Source organism: Peromyscus californicus, unplaced genomic scaffold (assembly GCF_007827085.1).
Source record: "Peromyscus californicus insignis strain IS unplaced genomic scaffold, ASM782708v3 Scaffold_11__1_contigs__length_118956290, whole genome shotgun sequence".
Classification (NCBI taxonomy): domain Eukaryota; kingdom Metazoa; phylum Chordata; class Mammalia; order Rodentia; family Cricetidae; genus Peromyscus; species Peromyscus californicus.
The window spans coordinates 30,087,109-30,111,701 of NW_026294402.1; the positions used below are offsets into that span (position 1 = coordinate 30,087,109).

The 24,593-nt window shown below is 45.1% G+C and overlaps 1 protein-coding gene across 6 annotated transcripts in view; it reads left to right on the plus strand.

Moving 5' to 3' along the window:
• Kirrel3 (kirre like nephrin family adhesion molecule 3) overlaps positions 1–24,593 on the plus strand; it is a 569,791-nt gene that overhangs the window by 234,956 nt on the left and 310,242 nt on the right. The window lies entirely within an intron of this gene.

Below are 24,593 nucleotides of genomic sequence, written 5' to 3' on the forward strand. Positions count from 1 at the left end.
TGACGTGACAATGGCAATACAAAAAACCATAGTAATATTATAAAGATGTCTAAAAGACTAAGGTGGTGTCTCCAGCCCACTCTAAAAATAGCTAATTGAGAAAGATTCCCTTATGCTAATGTTCTTAATTGTCGGGGCAGTTTCACAGAAAAGTCAGTTAGTTACTGGCTAGTGCTTTGAGAATCTTAATAGCCAAAGCCAGGGGCTCCCTTAAATAGCGTCACAGCAGGAGAGCCTTTGCCTTCCTGTATGGCTGTACTGGAAGTCTTTCTGGCTAATTAGTGAATCAGTCATTATGCAAATGAGCAGCTCCTGATTGGCAACAGCTTGTATCTTTTCTCCACCACCCTTGCAAATGAGGCCAACTGAGTGGTTGTTTGCAGTCTTAATGCAGAGTAAGAAAACGATGAAAATCCTACAGATGGTCTCCTTTGGAGATCATGTGGCCTAACATCTCTCTTTGCAGGTGAGGAGCAGCCCTCAGAGATCAGGAGCCTTGTCTAGAGTCCTTGGCTCAGCTAGCTGTAAAACTGACCTTAATCCCAGGGCTTTTAACTTGGAAGAGGCTCTGGTTTTTCCTGCCTTTAGTTTTTATCTCAGTTTGTAAATGTGGTATTGTGCACACAGAATCTGAGGGTGGGACATGTTATACCAATGTGGAAACAGGAAGGATGAGATGAAAAACGGCGTCAGGTCAAGGACTCTTAAGAACTAAGCTGTTTTGGACTTGAACTTTGGAGTTTCCCTTTTTGGGGACCTTGAGCCTTTTCTCAAGGGAAAAAAATCCCTGTGTCTTAGACCACTGAGAAAAGTGATGGACATGACATTCATAAGACCTTGACCATGTTTCAGTCTGCTTAGGACGAGCCCTAGGGCTTCTGATTTTCCCTGGAGATCTAAGCTGAGACCAATGTTTTAAGTCATAGAAATGTGCATCATGAAACCTCCACACTTCTGAACAGTTATGGCTGGATTTTTCTTTCTTCTTTTCTTTCTTTCTTTCTTCTCCCCATCCCCTTTGTAATCATCTCAAAGCCAAGTGCTCATTTCCAGCAGAACTTTAAACATTGTGCCTTTATGTAGCACAGCTTTTAATTTTCCTCCCCAACAGAAGTGATTGTTTATGTTGTAAATGCCACATTAGTCTCCATGAAATGGAGATGGAATTGATTTTCATTTCAGAGATTTCACAGCTTGCCCCAGAACTTTATGCTTGATTGCCAATGCTCTGAAATGCATGGGCTTCGGAGAGGTTTAGAAATGATGTGTGTAACACGGCATAGCAAAATGGAAGAACTGGAGCCACATTTGTCATGGGACAGACCCCTAAGTCTCAGTGGATGTATCTGGCCAGGAAGTCAAAGGAACCAGTGTCCTGAGTGCCGATGAAGATGCTGTCAAGAAACCAAGTTCAGTCCAACATGAACTCAATCCATAGTACCATCAATTTCCCTGCCCAAGTTTCTGGAGGAGGATTATCCACAGAGCCAGTCTTTCCCAAGAATCTACTCAGAGTCTCTTCACATCTTGGGAGCAAAAGGAGGTGACGTATATCCCTTAGGAAGCTTGTGATCTAACTGGGGAGAGAGAGAGAAAAAAAAAAAAAAAAACACAGGATGCCACCAGAGAATTTGGCAGGAAAAAGGGGATGTGTTCCAAGCTGAATTTGGAATGTGTGCTGCTCAGAGCCAAGGAAGGCTCTGGCTGCGCTGGAACACTGGGAGTCAGGGCAGGCAGGGGCAGACGTCAGATTGACCCAAAGGAAAGGTTTTATTGTTGCCTTAATTCCCTCTCTGCCTTTGGGTCTGCAGCCCCCACCTCCTGGGGGAGCCTGTTGCATTCAGCTGCTGAAGCCAACATGAGCAGATGGTGACACTCTCTTCCAGGGATGTGAGATTATGCCACTGGCATTCCATAGGCTTGGACAATAATACATCTGTCCTGGTCTTAGTCAGTTGTTGGCCTAATCAACTCAAGAGCAAGCCTTCCAGATGAGCCACCATACTTGAGTATGGCCTGTCCTTGAACCCCCAGGAGCCTTGGCATCTCCAAGAACTCCCCCATAACTGAAGGTTTCTGAATACAATTGACATTCCATACAATACAATACAAACATTCATTATCTCTCTAGTTATCATTTTTTATATCTGGCAGACCACTTTAAAGTGCTTCTATTTAAATAAGGGGTGGGCAGAGAGACATCACCGCTGCACACAGTTTCCATGGCAGGGTTGGGGGTGGATCCGTCTGCTAGAAGACATCAGGGGAATCTCATTTTGAATGATTATCATCATTGTTAATTTGAACATTTCTACTTAATTATGTCTAGCTCCATTGAGTTATAAATATGTATATATTAATGTTAACAATATGAGCTTTATTGGCCAAATACATAATCGGTGATTAAAACAGAAATCTCCTGATGTGTCTGAAATTGTCACCCTAAATGAATGATAAGGTATAAAAGAGCCCTAGTCTTACTGCCAGTCAGTTGAAGATGCCTTTCCTTCAGCTGGGAACAACTAGATGTGATGGAATAGTTTTATGAAAGACTACAAAATTGGAGGTTGGCACTAGTCTCCCCCCCCCCTGCCTTTCTCTCTCACTCCTTCCCTCCCTCCCTCCCTCCTTCCATTCCTTCCCCTTCCTCCCTCTTCCTTCTCTCTCTGTCTGAATGGCATATGACAAACACACACACAGGGGGAAGGTAACAGAGTTAGGAAAAAGATGCAACCGCACGGCACAGGAAGGAGCTACATGGAAACAGCAGGAAGACACATTTTGACAAGGGTAGCTGGAATGAGATCTTGCCAGGAGAAATTCTCAACAGGCATAAGATGAGGAGAGGGTGATGTCACAGGCATGTTGGGAGGATGAGATTGCCAGTGTGAACTCTTTCTGTACTGCAGGCCTTCCTCTCTGTTTCTGCATTCATTCATTCATTCATTCATTCATTTGGGGACCTTTCCAGAGTGGAGGAAGCAAGAGGAGGAGGCTGTTCTATCAGGCCCAGTGCTCATTTTGCATCAGAGAGCAGTATTGATTTTCCACCCATGACTACTGAAATTAGAATTTCTTCATGAAGCAGGGCTCCTTTCTTGTTCTGTTCCTTATCTTTTTAAATATGATTACCTGCACTTCGGGGCTTCATGGCTAAAATTGTAATGAACTTCCCCACCCACTCTAGCGGAAGGGATCAACAGGAGCTGCCTGCAGGCTTGTGTTTGTGGCAGGAGGAGGGCAGGCACAGACCTTGGACTGGAATAAATTCTCCTCTGGTTACTTAATGCCCTATCTGTGGGCTGTAGACTTATTGACTTCCTGCTAATTTTCTTGCCAGGGTAACTCTTCCAATCAAGATTTAAAACAAACTAGGTTACTAAAGTGCTGGAGATTAAAGCCTAATGCTTTTTTTTTATATTTGATTAAGATACCCTTATCTGGGTTCTTTGGGCCCAATTTAAACTTCCACAGAGTTTCCTTAAAGGGCCAGGTCTGTTTGTTTGCAGCACACGCCCGCCCCACACATCTGCCTCTCCTGCTGTGTGTTTGCTCACCAGGAACAAGAAATAGATTATTCCCACTGCATCAGCTCGCAGACAGCTGCTCCGTGCAATTTTCCTCACTGTCTTACCATGTAAAAAGAGACCACTCATTTCCTAAGTGGTGATTTGGACTGACCTATATTTTAGGAAACTGCTAGATTCACCATCAGCTCTCTCCTTCCATCGTAGCGCCCCAAAGTCTTAATAGAGAGTTACACTTGGAGAGAGGATTGAGAAGGGGCAGGCAGCTCAGGTGGAGCCCAGCATGGCCACCTGACGAGGCTTCACATACCAGGCTACATGGCGACTTGAAAGGCGATCTTTGCCCTTTCTCCTGTCTCTCCATCCTTTGCTCCTCAGATAAGCTGATTCCCTTCTGGGCCAGCATCTGAAGAAAGTTTGGTCCAACATCTAGGCCATATATCAGGCAGACACCGGGCATTTGGCTGTTTGCTGTACATGTAAATGTGCATTGTTGAAAGAAAGGTAGGTCTCCAAGCTAACACCCAGCTCAGCTGTACAGTGTGTGAGTGGAAGGTGGGATAGAGATGCAGAGGGCATGAAGCCACGGAAGCAAGTTCTATAGAACTCTGCTTTCTGCACCAAACATCTTTATTGCCCATCAAGTTTTCTTTTAATCTTGTTTTCTATTAAAAGTCTTCTCAAAGCTAATGCAATAAATTTAGATCTGTAGCCAGATGCAGAGCAAAACTTTTGGCAGGGAATACTCCATCAAAAGACATTGCAAATGAAATATGCATTCCCTTGGGGATTATTCTACAGTTTAATTTAATTTGAAATATCAAATTAAATTAATTCAAATGGTTATGCAGTTTCAAGGGAAAACAGACTTCATTTATGATGTTCTGCCACCAAACTGTTTAGCAGCCATCATGTATCTTACATTGTTAACTAAGTGATAAAGAGTGACAGGGTAGCGTCTTCTCCTCATTTCCCAGGCCCTGTCTTGCATGGAATGCACACAAACCCTTCTAACACCACACATTCTCTCATTGGACAGCATAAATATCTACTATGAGTGTTGAGACAAATATTATCTATGGCCCCTTCTATCCACTCTTTCCAGGGAAACAATAAAACACAGGGAGTCTCGTGAGTACCCGGATGTGATGACTCTTCTTTTGTAAATGGGAGACAAGTGGCATTAAGATTTATCCAGCTGGTTCCATATACATAACCTGGATCAGAGTCAGGAGCTCTGACCTAGGACCCAGGTTCTCAAGCCTCTGTTTTACCCAGTGATACTCCTAGTTTGTAGCCAGTACAAAAATTCCTGGTCTCTGCTATCCAAAACATTAGAAAATTGAATTGTTATTGGATCAAGGATTTGACACAGTCATCTGGGAAGCTGGAGAGGAGACCCTCCCAACATCCCTTTAACTATCTTTTACTTAATTTTCTTATATCTTCTTTTCTCTGTGTGCTTGCTTTTTCCTAAGCAATGCAGGGGAGGGGATGTCTTCATTCCGCAGTGCAGGATAGAAGGTCACATCCTTTGGTGACAACCAAAGGATGCTCTGGCAGGTGCTAGCAGGTGCAGCTGGCTGTGAGCTGTAGCAAAAGTCACGGATGCCTCTGACAGCTATGATCCAGGCCCCTTTGATTTGAGAGGCATCCTCAGGCATGGAAAACAGACAAGCAAGAACTTGTTGGTACTTTGTATTTTAGGAAACTCTTTTGTCTGCTTTGTTCTTTCTTTCTTTTTTGTTGGGAGTATAATATAATTACAACCTTTCTGCCTTCACTTGCCTCCCTCCAAACTCTCCCATACATCCTCCATGTTCTCTTCCACATTCATGGCCTCTTCTTCTATTAATTGTTATTACATATATATTTGTATATGCACATGCATATATATTCCTAAATATAACCAGCTCAGTCTGTATGTATGTATAATGTTATTTGTCTGTATGTTTTCAGGGCTGGCCATTTGGTACTGAATAACCAATTGGTGTGTTCTTACCTAAGGAAGACTAATTCTCCTGCTCTTAGCGTTCATTAGTTGCCTGTAGTCCCTTCCACAGGGTTGAGGCCTCCTGGGCTTTCCCCATCCACTTTGGCTTATATAATTGTGTCATCCTTATTCAGCTCATCCAGGCAGTCATGTTTGTGAGATATTATGGGTGTAGCTTCTGGCATGACTAGGAGACACAGCCTTACAGCGAACCCCCTTATCATTTGGTTTACCCTCTTTCTGCCTCCTCTTCTTCAATGTTCCCTGAGTCTTAGGTCTTAGGTGCCTGGGTCCACAACTCTGCGTTTTGATTGATTGTGGTTTTCTGTAGTGGTCTCCATCTGTTTCAAAGAGAAATTTCTTCTACAAGAAGTCAAGACTTCACTCATATGTGAAGATAGAGCAGGTACAAGTGAGGGTAAACTAGACTACTCTGTGGGTAGAAAGAAAGGTTTATTGGCAAATTAAAATTGCCAGTGTTGTCTCTGGGTTGAGGGTCAGTGAGAACAGCAAAAGGCAGGACATATTGAGGCAGGGGTTGGGGGCGGTGGAGGGTTGGGGGAGTTGGGGGGTGAGCTGGAACAGCCTGGAGACTCTGATCAACAGATAACAATAGTTATAGTCTTATTTGAGTCAATCAGAAATGAGATGCCCTTGCCAGAGATAGTTTTCAGTAGGGGGCAGATAAGGAAAATAATGGCTTTTCCTGACAACCAGAAGCCTGCTTTACAAGATTTCTGAGGAAGGCTAAGTTTAGGTAGCAATCCTTCTGTTTCCCTGGTCAGAGTCCAGCCTGAGCTGAGCCCTGAAGGTCATTTAGGGCATTGTCAGTGGCACAGCCATTTGCGGGGGGCAGGGGGGGGGCTGTTTTGGGCCTAACAGCAAGTTTGTCAAATGTGTGTTGTTCCTTGAGTCCGTGTTGACTTGAGGAAGACAACTCCATCTCCCTCAAATCCTTAAGAAAGCAGACAGGACCAGCTGCGCCCTCTCCCACTCTCCTCTTCAGGTAGTTTTTTTTCTATAGCACAGCTAGAAAAATCCATGGATTTGGATTTTTATACCATGAGAAATGGAATTCACCTTCTTTCCCATATGAATCTTGGAAGGAGAAAATAGCAGTGATTAGAATGTCAGCAATAGGGCTAGATGTCATTCTGACACGAAGACCAGTGAAGTATCCTCTAATCCTGTGTCAGCTTTCAGGTTCAGCACCCAGTGATCTCATTCTGCTGAAACGATAATGTTATTATACCATCATTATTGTTAACACAGTAGTGATGTTAATTCCACAACTACATAATTAACTCATCAGCTACTCAACATCTAGGATTCCCTTGAACTCAAATAAGCCTAACCCCGATGGTCTAAAACTCTCTTTCCTGTTCTAGGAAGAAAGAATCTACAAAATTCCAAAAGGATGAGGCTCCTAAAGATGGTTTCAAAACCCAAAGCCCAGTGATCACTACTTGGCTACAGAGAGTAATAAAAGCTGTAGGGTCCTGAGGAGCTCCCAGAGCCTGGGGGAACCTTAGTGCAGGTCTTCCTCCACTTTCATAACTAAGTGACAGAGTTTGCAACTGAGGCACAGGAGACAGAATAACTGGGCCATGGTCATAGTCAAGAGAGAGTTGGGCTATAGCTGTCTTTCTGCCCTGTAGACCACACTCTTGCTGTAATGTTCTGTACTGTGGTTGACATAGTGTAGATTGAGAAGCATGGACTGTTAACGTTGTTGTTTTTCTTCTTCTTTTCCATTCTCTTCCATTTTATCTTTTCATGATTGTCCTCTTTAGCTTTCTTCCTCCCATAAATTCCAGATAAACACTGGAATCTTCTGCTTTTCACTCAGAAGAAATCTGAGATGAGAAAGTATCTGCAGCGTGCATTGCATAATGACTCTGCACAGCTTTTGAACCAATGGCCATTCTTGCCCACTAAGATCTCACCCTCCGAAATGATGGTGACTCTCCCAACAAAGAGCTAGATGTGGAGACAATCGTCTCTCTCTATGACAAATGCCAGCAGAATCAAGTTTATTTGGCTGGTGGAAGAGAAGCTGCAGTGGTGTTTTTAAAACAGCTTTCAAGTTCATAACAGAGCTATCGAAAACTTCCCAGCTGCTCTCCATTGCCAGCAAGAACAGAACAGAAGGAAAACTGATTTGTTCAAAGCAATAGACATCCTGATTATGTATAGGAACTTTCTGGCTGGGAAGAGTTATAGGAGGAGGAGATGGTCCTAAAGCAGGTTGTCCTTGAAGATCTTCCAGAATAAGATAGTTCGCTTCATGGGATACTGAAGACCTTGGGAGTGGACTGAACAAGCTGAGAAGAAAGGTCACACCAATACCAGCCAAAGGGTTCTGCAGGATACATTCAGATTACATGTGTAGACCATGGACATGAAGAGAGAGTGTTATCAATTCTCTGGTTAATTCCACAGAATAGATGTAAGATAGAAAATATTTAGTCTAAATCATCCAGATTGATTTCCCTGTCGAAATCACACATGTACACATCCATATGGAGAAACTAGACAAGATCATATTAAGATAGCTAACTTAATTGGATTTATAAAAATCTATAAATGTGCTTATCTCCTAAGAGATAGGTTCCCTGCAAACCCAAGCCCTCTTTAGAGTGGCAACATCACGTGTTTTATTAGCACACTTGGCTAGGGAGAAACATGAGCATCGACGGACCTGGTTCAGGTTCTGGTGCTGCCGTTTGTCAGCTTGTGTGATGTATGAGATAGGTCTGCGCTCTGCTTCTTTATCTGTAAAAGCAGAAACATTGTACCATTTCCTATATGAAAACAGAGGCCCTCAAATCGGACAATAATTGTAAATGTCCCCAAGTAGGTTTGGTGCTTCTCCAGTTTTTTATATATATATATATATATATATATATATATATATATATATATATATATATATATATATATTTCATGGAATGTTTTCAAATCCAGCTTGCACTGATGACCCCGGTCTGGCACAGTCTCCTTCCAAAATGCAGGGCTGTCACTGCTATCATGGCCAATTCATGCACCCTTCTCATTGTCTCAGGCAATACCCTGCAGACAGAGCCTTATTTCCAAAGAAAACAACAGAGTTCTTTGGCTAGGGGCCCTTGAAACTTCCTGGCAAGCTCCAAGCTCCTGCAATGGAGGACTGTCCCTAGATGTGTAGGTCTTAACTGATGAATATTTTCCTGGTACTTTCAGGAAACAAGATTCTGGCCCCTGGGGTAGATACTCAGGAGGAAGTACCATACCAGAATGCCTGAACTAAGAAATAAAGGCCACAGTTCTGGCCACCAGGTTGCTGGAGTGGCTTTAGTCAGATCCCTTCATTGTCCTTGCCTCAATAGTAACAATCATTTATTCTGTACCTACTGTGTGCCAGGAACCTATCTACTCCATTCATTTTTTTTTCAATAAACATGATAAGCTTCAAAATAGAGATGGCAAGTTAGTTCGATCTTCAGATGAGGGACCAAATAACTAAATAAAGTTCCCCAAACAGTGGGGAACTTTCCTCAAGGGCCACTGATAACTGCAGGTAAGCAAATAAGTGGACACTGGAACCCAGCATGTGTGGCATCAAAATGTGTACTCATTCCTTTATCTGGCCCTGACTTGGTTTCTTCAAGTAGAAAATGTGTTTCATCCGTGATCTCCAGGGTCCTCTATGGCCCAGATAGATGAGTGTAATTCTGGAAGCTTTTCAGTTCTGTCAACCCGACCGAACGCACTGACAAGGAGTCAAAAAAAAAAAAAAAAAAAAAACAGAACACAAGTCAATTCCCACATACACCCCCACTTAATAATGTCTCCTGTCCCTTTATAGGCTGGTGTCAGGGGCATGAATTAGAAATACCTGTTGGCATTTTGTGAGCAGTAAGGGGGCAGGGGAGGGGAGCACAGACTTTTCCAAGGGGCTGTGGTAGTGAAGTAAAGAGAGTACTTGGATAAACAAGTCACTCGCAGAGTGATCTCACTTCCTCTGGATCTGCTCTTGTCATGTAATCACGAGCCATCTGGTAACCTCTTCTCCCTTTGCATGATCTTCCTGGCACTCCTCAGCTCAGGGCTCCCTCGAGAAAAGCCACACAAATGAGGAGATGAGTTCTCCTTATGGGCACGGAGGAACGGGACAAGCTGAGCAGCGGGAGTCAGTGCAATTTAGAAAAGGTACAGGAAGACCCGAGCCAAACGTAAACACCAACAAATGTTCTAGGGATTAGCAGATAAGTCATATCGGGAGAGAGTAAGCGAACCAAATGCAGAGAGAGTCGAGAAAGGATCCAGCTCCGAGGGAACACAGTCAGTCTATAAATACCTCCGCACAAACAGTACAAATGAAGGAAGAGAATTCATCTTGGCCCCAAAGACTCAGGACAAGGTGTTATCACCCTTAGCTTGGCACCGAAGATGGAAGACACAAGAGAAGGCATTCCAGGCTAGGAGCTGCCCTGCCCAGGGCACCAGGACAAGCGCTGGGGTACGTGGTGGCAGTCACCTCCACTGCAGCCTGGAGACCAGAGGAGAGAGATGAAATGCAAATAGGGACAGCAGCCAAGGCGGCCTGGGAAGGCTAGACAGAGGTCAAATAAGATCTAAAGGGTTCTCGCTCCTAGGAGTCAATGACCTGAGGAGTAATTACTTGCTCTTGCAAATTGCTTGGTAAATACACTGAGTAAATCAAAGAGGGCAGTTTCAGCAGCTCACTGGCTAAGGACCAGAAGACTTGAAGGCTATAGATTCCGACTAGATCTTGTGCAAGGATTCCTCTGTCAGTGACACTCTATCAGCCCACTGGACAGTGCAGATGCCCAGTTTAATCCAGTTGCTAACACAGAGAGGTTTCCCTCATTTGTTAGACTGCAGGCCAGCCTGCCTAGGCTCCCCCTCAGCCCTCTCTGCTGCCTCCTCAGGCAGTCTACATTCTGTCCTTCCTGCCCCACCCCCCCTCCAACAATATTAATGACTGCTGCCTGAGCTCTTGAGAGGAGCGAGGCCTCTCCTCCACAGAGCCTGTTTAGAGATGGCCCAAAATGCCTGCTGGGAATAATTCTCGCCGTAGGCAAGCTCAAGAATTATTGATGAAATAACCTTTTGGGGCCTGAGTCTGGGTTTTTGCAGATGCAATGGCAAGATTATTGTTTAAGTGGGGACTTGATCAGGCGGTGACCTAGAAAACATTTAGTTCTTTTATTGCTTTCACAGCTTCCTGGGGCAAACACGACCTTCTGACTAGGATGCTGGGCAGCTTATTGAGAAAGGGGGTGAAAGGCAGTGGGTGAGACAGGGTGATTGTCTGCACCCTGCCCAGAAGCCAGGACATACCAGGCAGGGTGAGAGGGATCCAAACTTTCTCTAGGTCCCCCAAACTAAGACCCTGTTCAAAACAGTGCAGTTTTTTGTGTGGGATTAACCATTTTTACCTTAAAAAGTCAACCTCCCTGGGATTCAAGGAACTGTAACTCCACACCTAGAGAAGCTGTTAGTGATGGGACAGACTTGTATAGGGGTCCCTGTGCCAAGCACCGCTCACTGAATGAATGGAAGCTCCCTCAGAGAGTCCTCGGGGACAGGAAAAGAAGGTACCTGATACCTCTGTTGTGTAGAAATGGCTTGGATGACTGCGATTTTCCATTGAGGAGGAGCCATAGAGAGTCTCATCTGCACGGACAGACAGATCTGCATAGATGGTGCACAGGGGTGTTGCCGTCACTTCCTTCCAGAACAGTCCTTGCAAGCCTCACCCCATTGCTTCATCTGCTCAGTGTGTGCCAAGGGCGTCTCTGCACCAGGCACAATAGGCTTAGAGGTCCCAGAGTAAATAAAACTATCTTCAGACTGGCATGATGCATTCCAGGTCACGCCAGGTACCTACAACTGCAGAAGATGCTGCTTTACGATATCACGTGACCAAACTTTTGAAGGATGAATAGAAGCTTCCTGGCCTAGAGGGGCAATCCAGGTAGTTACAGTGAGACTGAATAGCTTAATGGGTTTAGAGTGTCCAGTAAGGAAGAACATGAGACCATCAGGCTACCTCAGTGTTGCGGCCTCGCTACATGCTAGATCCTGAGCGGAGAGCTTTACCAACACACTTTAATCTCTACATAACAACCTTCTGTAGGGTGCAATCATTGTGTAACTTGTCACAGGTCAGAGCTCACCAGGAAAAACAGGGGTGTGAGTCCCACAGGCTTGGGATGAAATCGGGCTCCAGTCTCTATGCTGTAAGTGAAGCTTGTTCAAGGAAGGGAGAAGTTGGGGGGTTAGAATCCACAGCACCAGGGCTGACAGTTAGTTCAGAGATCATTGGGATAAGCTCACTCACTTGAAAGAGAAGGAAAGTCAATGGTTTACACGGCTCAAAGGACACCGGCTGCTTGACCCTGGGCCTTCAAGGCCCATGGTAAGAAGTCCAGAAGTATTGTAAGCTGTTAAACCAAGAAATAGCATGCACCTGTCTGGGCTTCAGAGCATGCTGTGACAGTGAAGAGTAATCAGAACCAGGTAAACCAAAGCAGAGAGGCATCATTCATGCAACAAAGGTCTACATACCACTGGCCTTGGGGTCCACTGACCTGAGCCAGAATCTCTAGGGGTGGGGCCTGTGTCTTAGGGTTTCTATTGCTGTGAAGAGACACCATGACCACAGCAACCCTTATAAAGGAAAAACATTTCATTGGGGTGGCTGACATTTCCAGAGGTTTAGTCCATTATCATCATGTTACAACATGGTGGTGTGCAGCAGACATGGTGCTGGAGAAGGAGTTGAGAGTCCTTACATCTTGACCCACAGGCAACAGGAAGTGATCTGAGTGTCACACTGAGTGAAACTTGAGCAAAGAAGGCCTCAAAACCCACCCCCACAGTGACACACTTCCTCCAACAAGGCCACACCTACTTCAACAAAGACACACTTCCTAATAATGCCACTCCCTGTGAGCTTATGGGGGCCAATTACATTCAAACTACCACAGCTGGAGAGTGAAGATTTGTAATAAGCTCCCTAGAAGGAATGTCAGCACCCTAAGGGTGGAGACAGTGAGTTGGGAGGTGACTATGATACTGGACATACTCCAGGTTAGAGGTCACAAAAAGCTGGACTTGGGTAGACTCATAACCACATACAAGGAGGCAGAGCTTCTGTCTGGATGTAACTGCTGAGACAAGGCTGAGTGAGAGTGTAGAAAGAGTCCTTGATCCTTGGAGTCGTGGTGGCTAATGGTGTCAGTGGCAGAGGCTTAGGGAGACATGGGAGGTACTTAGATTTGGAGATCTTTGGTATGGTGCATCTGCAGACATGCCAACAGAAATGCCTAGCAAGTCATTTGCTACTTGAATGTGTGGCTTGAAAGATAGAGGCCGCTCCTGGCTAGAGATGGGAGTTTAGAAGTCTGGATCTGCAGCCAACTCCTACATAACAGAGTACTGAAACACCAGGCCCAGTTAACCCCTTTCTTCTCTGCAGATAGAACATGGGCTACAGCTCTTTCTCCCTGGTCTGCATTTGCTTTCTCCAACTGCTTCTCTACCAGCCCATAGACTGGTTAAGAGCGAGGACCTGGCATTCAGGGTCATATTGCCAACACCCCAGGCACAGATGAGGTTGTTTGTTGTTGTTGTTGTTCGTTTGTTTTAGTTGTTGAATAGGGCTGGGTGATAACAGGGAAGTGTTTGCCTTGCGAGTAAAGGACCTGAGTTTAATTCACAAAACACACATAAAAACCAAAGTGTGATGACATGAACGTATGATTATAGTACACTGGAGAGGCAGATGGGGGCATCCCTGGGGCTCACTGGTCAGCCAGCCTGGGATACTTTGATAAGCTTCAGGCTGGAAGAGACACCATCTCAAAAAAAAAAAAGTGGGTGATGCCCAAGGAATGATCCTCCAGGTTGACTTCTGTCATTCACACGCACATATACACGTACATACAAACTGAGTTAGTAAATTAGTGAAGGAAAATAAAGGATATAGACAAAATTAGGGGAAATGGCCTGGTCATGACTTCACAGTCACTAACATTTAAAAAATAGGTAGAGGATAGATCTACCAGTAAATAAATATACTCACAAAGAAGTGGGCCACAACTATAACCCCAGAACTCGGGAGGTTGATGCCAGGCTCTGTCTCTAACAAACAATCCAAAAAGTCTTAGAGTTTGAAGATGGGGAGGAAAGAGCACAGTGGCATGGGAAAGGAATAATAGTACAGCCTCCAGCATCCGTTGCTACCAAGAAGCCAAGCAGAGCCTCTTTTGACCTCATCCCACCATGGTGAATGGATGCCAGCATGGCCATGGCAAGGGTATAAGAGACTGGGGGCAGTGGAGTAGAGACGAAAAGAAAGAAGAGTAGAAAGTAAAAGGTGGCAAGACAGAAACGGAGACCAAGAGATATTGCCCAGGAAAACAGGAAGCCAGGGTCTAGGAGGGGCCAGCAACTCTTTCAAAAAAATGCCTCAAGGATCCCAGGAGAACTACTTAACCCTTTCAGAGGGCAGCATGACCAACAACCTAAGACTTCCCACTAGACCCCACCTTTTAAAGGTCCCACCACCTCTTAATATCATCAGACTGGAATCAAACCTCCCACGCATAAAACCTTGTGGGAGAAACCACATCCAATGTTAACAACAGGGAAGCTGGGTGCTCAGACCGACCCAACCTCCCTGGATACTGTTTTTATTATCTCCGTGATCTCTCTTGGCCTTGTCTTGTTTCGGGGCAAGTATTTGAGATGGGGGCGGGGAGACATCGACAAAGAACCCCTGGAAATGGCTGTTCCAAGTGTTTGCTGATGTGCAACCAGTCCTCTGGGGGTGGGGCCGTCTGCGGTTTGTCTTCTTTGCCTTTCTTTTTCTTTCTTCCTTCTTTTGTACACCCATCTTGATCTTGCCTCACCAGCTTCAGTTCATGTGGCCACATTGTAAAATTTCATTTTGTCTTTTTCTCAGATGTTGAAATGTGAACCAAGTGCTGTTTTTAATGAGCTAGGGAATCGTTTAGACTTCTTTTTTTCCCCCTCTCTCTCTCTTTTGAATTGCAACAAGATCTACTACAAAGCTTCACTTAGAAACTGCAATTTCAGTGCTCTATTGTGTATCACAGGGAAGTCGCCACAGATCCGATTCCGAGAGTCTCTGGTGGAGAAACCTGGAGAGGAGAAGCTGGCTTGGAGGGAGGCTCCCTGTACCTTCTCAAGTTAAAAGCCAGAGGCAGATTATTGGGATGGATGGAAGGACACACCCACTGGGGACCAGGGTCTCCCTCTCCAAACTGTACTTCTATCCCTTAACACACAATTGCTGGTGGATTTCCACCCATACAGCCTTACCACCTCCAACCTGGTGTACTTTAAACCTAGCTTTTTGCATCTCCAGTCAGCCAGGACTGGGACATAACCGACCACAGGGCAGGCAGTCTCTGCCTCACAAAGCCAACATTCTAGCAAAAAGCCACACTCAAAACACTAGTGATGTGGACGTGAGTATTACAAATAATAATAGAAGAGCCTTCCTTCCTCTGTGGTCCCACACAGTTTCAGTTCCCTCTGGCCGACCTGTGGTCACAAATGTTAAACATTCTAGAAGTAATTCGTAAGTTTTAAATAATTGTTATTGTAGTACATTACCATAACTTCTATTTACTATTCCTTGTCATCGTTAATCTCTTATTTCCTAATTTATAAATTATACTTTATCATAGATGGGGATATGGTAGGAAAACATAATACATACAAGCTTTTGTGTGAGCCATGGGTTCAGAACTCTACTGGAGATCTTGGAATACAGTCTCTGAGGGCAAGTAGGGGACTCATATTGCCAGGTGCTTGCTGCTTGACAGGATCTCTAGCTAGCACCATGGGGCACAGAACAGGGAACCCCAGCTCACTGAAGGGCCTAGAGAGCTTGTGAGTCCCTTTCCTTGGCCCCATTGACCCATTGGTATGCTGAGATCTGAAGCTCCATGGTGTACCCATTCTTGCCTCTATTCCCTGCTCCCTCTAATTCAGCAGCCTAGACTACTCTACTCACAAAACCTTGAATGTAGAAGACCCTCTGGCCTCCCTGCCTCTGGCCACCCCTCCATGTAGCTTATATACCACTTCCAGATGGACTTTCCAGAAAGGCAGCTCCCCTGTTTAACAGCTTAGTGATTCATCCAATGAATACTTACCAAAACGTGTTCATGTTTCAAAAGAGAAGCTAGTGTCGCTAAAAATAAAATCCCTCTTCATATGCAAAGACCTTGAAGTCATCTTTACTCTGACACTGGGGGCCCTTCCCCAGAGGCCAGCTGTCCAGGGTCCTCTCCGTGAGTAGCCTGTTTACCACCTCCCCAAGCGTAGCCCTGCCTTGCTGGATCCTCTGTCCCTTGTCTTGTGCCCCGCTTGGCTTCCCAGAACACTTGCTGCCATTCCTGCTTATCAAATTCTACACATCACCAATACCCAGTCTCATGCCACCTCCTCCTCATGAAGCCAAGCAGAAGTACTAAAGTACTCACCGCCATGGATAACCTTCCCAGTTGAAGCTACACAGCCCTATGTTTCATCCATATATATATATATATACCCCACACACCTCGGAAAGGGCCCTGCAGTCCGTGTACATATCTTCCACTGGAAAATATGGCGTGCTGCAGAAACTGTGCTGGGCAACTCAGCCTTGTTAGCTTAGGTAATGATCACAACCATCATATGAAGTAGGCCCCATGATTGCGGATGAGAGGTGCCCAGAGTACAGATGAGAAGTGAGGTGAATTGCTTGCATTGGGTCACACATCCTAGTGAGTGGGAAAGCGAAGAATTCCAAGCCAATGTTGAGGAGCTCTTATGCATAGAATACGACCCTACTGCTCATCAGGCAAGAACTCTTCTGCAAACAGGCATGCCGTTATTTTGCAGAGTGTTTTGTGTGCAGTACATCTTCACAGCTGCATCCCTACATCTCCACGATGTGCAGCAATACCTTTGAATGGAATTATGGTGCCCTGGCTCCTCCTCCAGAGTGCTAGGGCTACAGGCAAGTGCCCATGCCCATCTTACTTATACATGGGTTCTGGGGATCCAGACTACCACCCTCACACTTGAAAGACAAACACTTTACTCACCAAGCCGTCCCTCCAGTCCTACGATCTGATTCTTATGTAACTACCTAGCTCCTGTCTACAAAGTGACACTACAAAACTAGTCTAGCCCCACCAGACTATAACTGGAGACACCATGGCCACACTAGTGACTCGTCCAGGGTTATCAGCACCAGCCCCCACGTCATCTCACTGACTGGGTTTGTGGTGTTGGCTTTGTTTTTCGTTTTGTTAGTTGGTTGGTTTTCTTCAGTCAGCTCCTCTGATTTTTAGCCTCGCTGAAAGATAAGATACAATCCCACATTGGGCAAGGAACAAGCCCATATCTCCATCTGCCCTGGCTAAGGGGATCTTAAATTGGTTTTCCTGACTCCTCTCTCTGAGGAGGTCTTTACTGATGACCTCATCTCAGATAAGCTGAGCAGGAGACAGCCCCTGGGCAGCTGACCTAGAAACTCCAAACCACGAAAGCCATGTCTTTGACCTGAAAGTGCCTTGTTACTGGGTTTTGCTTAATGCAGATCCATCAACATTGGGATCTCCTTCTTGTCTCTTCAGAGAAAAACCATGTTGCCCAGCAACCAGCTTGTCAGTGATGTCCCAAAGCTGTTGATCAATACGGTGCTAGCTGCCTTTCCTTGAAGCAATGTTTGCCTCCCAGTTCCAGAATCCAGTGTCTGATGATTTCTTAGCTGCTGGACAATGTATTGAAAAGAAAATAAGATTTGGAGTTAGATATCTCTGGACTGATGTCATAGTTCCACCACATACTGACTGTGTGATGATGAAAGTCATTTACCTTCTCTCAACTTCTGTTTCTTCATCCCTGGGATGGAAGGACTTATGTGGAAAAGCTCTGGTTCCTTTCAATCCTGAATCCTGTGACCTGGGAGGAGATCTGCTCCTCACTGCCCACGTTCAGTGTGATACAGAGACTGAGTTCTGATTTGTGTTGGCCACTTCATGTTATCTGTACACCTCAGTGCAGCATGAAAATGGATCTGGGCAGTGGAAAGGGTAGGATATGTTATCTTCCCATGGATACCCCTTTCCCACCTCCCTTGCTTCAGTGATGAAGTTCCTTTGCATACAGACAGACAGCGACTCTCTGGGAAATCCTCAAGAAATACCATCCATATGTTTTTGAGTCATTTACACTGAACCCATCATAATATTGTTCTTTGAAGATCCATTTACATTTGTTCTAAAGGCTTATTTTAAAGCTTATGCAAATGAAGGAGATTAAGGTTGCATTCTGGAAGCTGAAGCTGGAGAATGGGAAGTTCAATTTAAAGCATGATGTAAATAGAGCTTCACATGTGTTCAAAGTCACTCTTCCTTCTTAGCCCAAGTGTCCTCCATTCAACCCCCTGGCACCCACAGACCCCTGAGATTCTCCATCAGGAAACTCTAACTGATAAGTTAGAAGTAATAAGAAAAACAATAGAATGGGAATCTAACTCTTCCCCTCTTGATAGGCATGTGACCCTGTCTGTATGTTACAACTTCCTGGTATCTTTATTTGGGAGCCACCCAAGACCTCCATGAATTCCCAAATATCAGCTACATTAGAACTGCCTAAGAAGAAGGTCCTGGTACCCTGTGTCCCACTGACTTAGCATCCCCAGGAGCAAAGCCCCAGAATCTGAATCATGCACCATCTCCCCACTCATCTCTAGCCATATAATGCTTAATTTCTTGCTGAGAGTCTTCTTTTCAACCAATATTTCTCTACCTGCCTCCTAGACTCTACTATGTGCTGAAAGTTCCCATTCTCCTACAATCCAGTATGGACTCTTTCTTGAGTGTTTTTTTTTTTTTTTTTTTTTTTTTTTTTGTGTGTGTGTGTGTGTGTGTGTGTGTGTGTTTATTTGTTTTGAAGATTCATGATTCTTTCATTGGTCACCCTCAACACACTAAGGGAGGATACCAAGGGGCAGGTCTCAGTGTCAAGCAAAAGTTAGAACTCCTACAAGGGTTGGTGTGCTGTCTCTGTGGATGGATTGGTGAAAAAAAAACCACAAAAAAATATTAAGTGAAAGAATGAAAAGACCAGAAAGGCTGTCTTGTGAAAATTATAAGGTTTTTTATATGCGTATATGTGGGCCTGTGGAGGGTATGCATGTTGGGGTGGGGGTGGAGGCCAGAGGTATTATTTCTCAGGGACCGTCCACCTTTTTGAGACAGGGTCTCTCACTGGCTTGCAATTCGCCAATCATAAGCTAGGAAGGCCTGATTAAATTAACTTATTAGTGATCTGACTGTCTCTACTTCTCCGGTGCTAGGAGTATGAGCACATGCCACCAGGCCTGGCTTTCCTGCATGGGTTCTGGAGCTCACACTCAGGTCTTCGTGGCAAGCACTTGACAAACTAAGTGATTTCTCCAGCCGCCATCGTATGTATCTTCGTACTGACATGCTTATGCTGGTGCCGGTACCACTGCAGGGATCTGAGCTAGAACTTGGGTCTGTGTTCCAAGGATGGGGAAAAGGGTACAGGTCACACAAACATAAAAAGAGACACAAGACCCACATGTGGAGAGGACACTCTATCTTGGATACCAACTGCCTCTTCCTGCTCTTGGGAAGAGTCACCTACCTTGTGATACTGGAGGTGGCTTCCCACAGCTTTCTATCCTGGGCTTGTAAACATGAGTATCCTGTGCTGAAATCTCATTTCTGGCCTGCCACTCTGTCTAATCCCACACTCCAACGTAAGCACTGTCCAATGACACGTCCAAGAGCCTGTCACTTGTTGTACCTTGGGGAATTCTCATGGAGCAAATTGTATCTCCTGCTCAGTTTTCTTTATCCAAGAAGCATGACCTCATTTTAAATGTAAATCTAGCCTAGAGGTGTAGTTCAGTGGCAGAGCACTTGCCAAGTGAGAGCAAGGCCCTAGGTTTGATCCCTAGCATCACTAATTAATTAAGTAATTAATTAATTAAAATAAATGTAAATCCAGCCAGCATTACATCTATGCTCCCAATTTAAAAAAAAAAAAAAGATTATATCAGAACCTTGGCTGTGCCGAAGTAAGAACTCATCTTTGTGCACTGTGTCTTTGTGGTCTTTCCTGCTGTGTGTACCAAGCCCTAAGCTTCCCCTTGCTCCACAGAGACACCATGTGCTCCCCTACCAGCTTTAGGGGCTTAGATCCTGGGTCAGACAAATGCAAGAATGTCCTCCAAGACAAAAGAAGATGCTGCCAGAGAGCAAATAAGCAAGGTGCTTCCTGGGAGGAAGAGATCTGTGATTTGGGTGTGTTGGTGTCACCTCAACCTCAGGACACCTAGCGACCACTGAAGGCTGGCCTGGCCTGTCCATGAGGACTTTCTCCAGATTCCAGGCTTCTTCAGGGAAAAGGAGGCCACCGCCGCCGCTGAGTTTCACACTTGAGCGCTGGAATTTCTTTCGGTCCTATTTATAAAATTATCCGTAGATGGCTGCTGCTCTGCAGCCCCATCTGCATTTCCTCTCATTAATCACAGCAGCAATCCCTTTCTGCAGTCTTCATTACCTGCTCAAAACGGATGTGGAGAGAAAACAAACCAGATGCAACTTAGAAAAAAAAAAAAACTCGAAGACAAAGCGGTGACTTAACTTTCTTGAAAAGGGAAAGGTGGAAAACGCATAAACTCATGGCCCAGACCACTGCAAGGGAAGCTGGATTTTAAGTCATCTTTGCTTCCTTTGTGCCCCCGCCCCCACCTCATCCCCTCTAGTGAATTGAGACAAATCTGTAGTTCACCTGGATGGACGATTAGATTTCCTCCTCTCGGTCGCAACAATGAAATATTTCTATAATATTAAACCTGTCAAACTGATCAAAGCGCAGTGTCAAAATTTTAAGCATTCCTTCTTGTCCAATCCCCTCAGCTCTGGCAGAACGGAGCACATTTTATTTGCCTGCCCCCAGACTCCCCGAGGTTTTTAAAATCTGATGCACGTTGTTTCATCTGCGGCGTTCGCTGCATGGCTGGTGTGGGTGTCTGCCACCACCGACATTGATGGCAGGAGTACTCATTCATTCATTGCCTGCCAAGCACGCCACATACCTTGGAATGCTGCTTGCTTCGCCACACTCCTGCCTGAAGGAAATACGAGTGTCAGTTACACATTGCCACGACGTTGTCCTGTGGAACCATCCAGCCAGGTATGGAGCATAGGAGTGGGTCCTCGTTAGCAGGAGCTGCCTATGCAGCCAGCACACTGAGTATGGCTTTGTCATCATCTGACTCTACCAAAGCCTTAACGTCCCAGAGTCCCAGTTTCTCCCTATATAAAATGAGTGAGTCCCATTGATGCCTGTCTGCAGACACGCACAGCATGATGCAGGTGAACAGGAAGCCAGCCCGTGACCAGGCCCAAACAAGGTCAGACGAAGATTATTATGGCTCCGCTTCACAAGATGTAATTCACACTAGAGGATCCATGCTTTCCACACTAAGATGAATCTGAGGGAAGAGTTCTGCTTTGGAGCTAGCCTCATGTGAATTTGTTTCCATTCTGCCATTTTCTACCCATTTTCATGGTCTTGGACAAATGACTTTGTTTTTTTGAAACCAAGCTTCTTCATTTGAACAATGGAGATGTCTACCTGCCTTTTGATTGTTACAATCTTAAGAGAATTAAATGAAATATATATATGTATATATGTATACACACACACACACACACACACACACACACACACACACACATATATATATATATATATATATATATATACATAAAACACACATACATGTGTGTGTGTCTGTGTCTGTGTGTCTGTATATCTGTGTGTCTGTGTGTCCTGGAACCTAGTAGGCACTCAGTATACAATGGCTTTATCATTGAGATGCCTTGTTTACAACAGGCATCTGTGAGCCCACAGCCTGAGAGGTTTCCAGTCTGACACAAGTCTGGCCTGAGAGTGAGGTGAGACTGTTTATTTTGGGTTTCCATAATCCCCTTTTTTCCTGAGTAACTACAGCACTGAACATTCCTCTGTTTTTAGCTTTCTGTTCCTAAAACTTGCTAGGGTTGAAATAGTACAGGACATTTCTGGGAAGGATGATGAAGGAAAAGGAGCCAAAACAAGGGTAGCTCTGTCAGCCTCACTTCTTAACAAAAGAGAAACAGGCCCCAGACTTACAAATTAAGTGCTATTAATTACCAACCAGCAGATATTGAACCACAATGTTGCACTCTTAGGGAAAAAGTCAGAGGCTCAGGCTGGATACCAAAGGACTCCATTAGCACTCTCTATAAGCCCTGCCTTGGAGACCGTCCTTCCACAGTGTGAGTTCCAGGGAGACACAGGCAGGGATACGTGTGTGACATCCTCCATGAAGCCCCTTCCTAGTCTGGGAGTCTAGGAAGAAGAAAGACAGAGTGAGCTCATGGGCTTGGAGGACCAGATAGAGTGGGTGGAACTAAAGGGAGATGCCAGGATGTGTCCTCTAAACAATGAAAGAGACATTGGCTGCTGTTTCTGGGCATGGCTTCGGACTTTACAGACTTGATCTCTACCACATATAGGTAGATTTGGGCATACAGCTGATTCTTGAATTTATTCCCTCTACAGCTACCAGAATCTGAGGGTGCTTAAATTCTTTATTAAGTGGTGGAGCATTTACAGGACTCTTCTTTGCATCTACTTTAAATGTATCTCTAAATTCTGTACAGTGTTTCATACAGTTATAAATGTAGTATAAGTATGCATGGGTACAATATTTTAAGAAATAAATATATTTTCTTGTGTTTGGTCAAATCTGTGGATATGGCACCCAAATTTGCATTAGTAAAATGTCTTGCCTTGGACTAATGTTCTGAATCTGTACCCTGTCTAAAGATGTCCTTGAATAGTCCACAGAGAAACTAAAACATGATAGGGTTCATGGGTCCTTGCTCTTGGCACTAGGCTCCTTTCACAATGAACTAATTTCTCCAGATACTAGAATTACAGTCATCACTGGACCAGTAGGGAAACGGAGACCCAGAGACAGTATCAAGAATCCATATGTGATCCAGTGGCCTTCTCTCTCTTCTCAATGCTGTCCTGGTCCCCAGGATTTCACAAGCTGCCTGCACAGTGGTACAGGACACTGGATAACTGGCTGTAGAGGGCCAACTGTCTCTGTTCTTCCCTCACTTAGCTCACAGTGAGTGACCAGAACTTGCTCTGAACTTTGGATCTAGATGCTAATGGCACTCCATGCTCTGCACTGAAGGTGCATCCCTACCCCTTTTCCCAAGACCTGAGCCCCAGCACAATGGGCAGATAGCCACCAGTGTCCTTAAGGCCAGATCCACCAGGGGAAGCTTCTACTTTTCCTTTAAGAAGTGCATCTCACTAAGCATACTATCTGGTTTCCATAGAGAAAATTAGGAAACACACCGAGATAACCTCAGCTTTCACACCCTAAAATCCATATGGAGTGCTGCTCTGAAGATAATGCTGTCTGATGTGACAAATTTCTGGCTCCCAGGATGGCTAGATGGCTAGACTTGATGCGCACTGGCACCAGACAAGGGTATATCATCTGAAGTCCTCCTCGTTGGCTCTAGGGAGAGTGTGATGGTCCCTAGCAGGCTCTGCCCTGGTAGCAAGCATGGCTCTGAACCCTACCTCAGCTTTCTCCTCTACAGAGTCAGGCAATTGGTGTAGACCTCAGCACTGTGGCATTAGTATAGAGACTGTCCTGTGCTTTGCAGGGTGCTCCACAAGAAGCCAGTAGCAGGTGCTCCTATCTCTGTTCGCAGTTGTGACAACCTAAGTCTCTTCTCACACTGTCAAACCCTCTTGAGCATCATTTGAGAACCTGTGGCCCAGATGATCCTTAGGGGTCATCCTAGCTCTCAGTTTTTGGAGCTGGAAAGTGGTATGTGCACCCAGAACAGCTGGGGTTGAGTCATCTGCCATCATCACAAGTGCCAGCTCTGGCATTTACATTTCAGTTTTATGTAACGGGTCGAGTTGTTTCATCTCTCCGAGCCTCAGTTTGCTTATCTGCAAAGCGGAGACAATAATGCCGGCTGTGCCTAGTTGATGGGAGGACTTAATGAGGGAATGTGTGTAAAACTTCTGGCATGTTGAATAATGCCCCATCTATGGTGTTGGGATTGCCGTGAATTGGATGGAAGTACACCCTGGCCATCTGCTCTCTCCACCATCCCTCTTGAGACTGAATCCACACAAATGCAAGGTTTCCAGCAGCAATCCCTATGCAAAGAGAGGAACTAATGGATGCCTGAAACATGTACTTTGTGCTGGGCACTATGCTAGGCAGTTTTTTAAGACTCCTCAAGCTACATCAGGGCTCATGAGGACTGCCAAATGCAAAGAAAACTGGTAGACCAATTCGGAGCACAGCCACATCACCAAGCCAAGCCAAGATCCCATAAATACTCAGGTATTTATATGACACCTTCATAGCAGGAATGATACCTCTTTCTTTTACCATTAAGATGACCCATTCCTCCATTGTCCGTGATAAAATGCCATATATGAGGAAGAAGTGATGAGAAAGGAATTTTTAGCTAGATTTGTTCCCTTGCAACAAGTTCATGTCTTCTTTTCTCTTTGGCTCTACCTAAACGGCAATTGACTTCAGCTCATACAGGAAAAGACAAGGAAATAATATCTGTCCTTAAGTCTGAGTTACAGGTTTCGATTTCCGCTACTCCCAGGATCCCGTTTCTCGGGCCTGACAGCTGCCTGCTACTTCTAAAGCTACCTGAGGCAATAAGCCCCAGCTCCCCGGTGCATGTTCCTAAGATCGCATCCCTGCTCTGGCCTGCCCCAAGAGAGGTTTTCTTCTTCAGTGCAGTATCGATCTGCCACCAGCTACAGGCCGAGTTTCTACATTAAGTGTCAACCAAGAGTAGACAGAGGAGGCTACAGAGCGGCCAGTGGAAGCGCTCCCTTCTTCTCTTTCTGGTCTACTGTCCCTCAGGTCTCTGTCACCCTGGGTC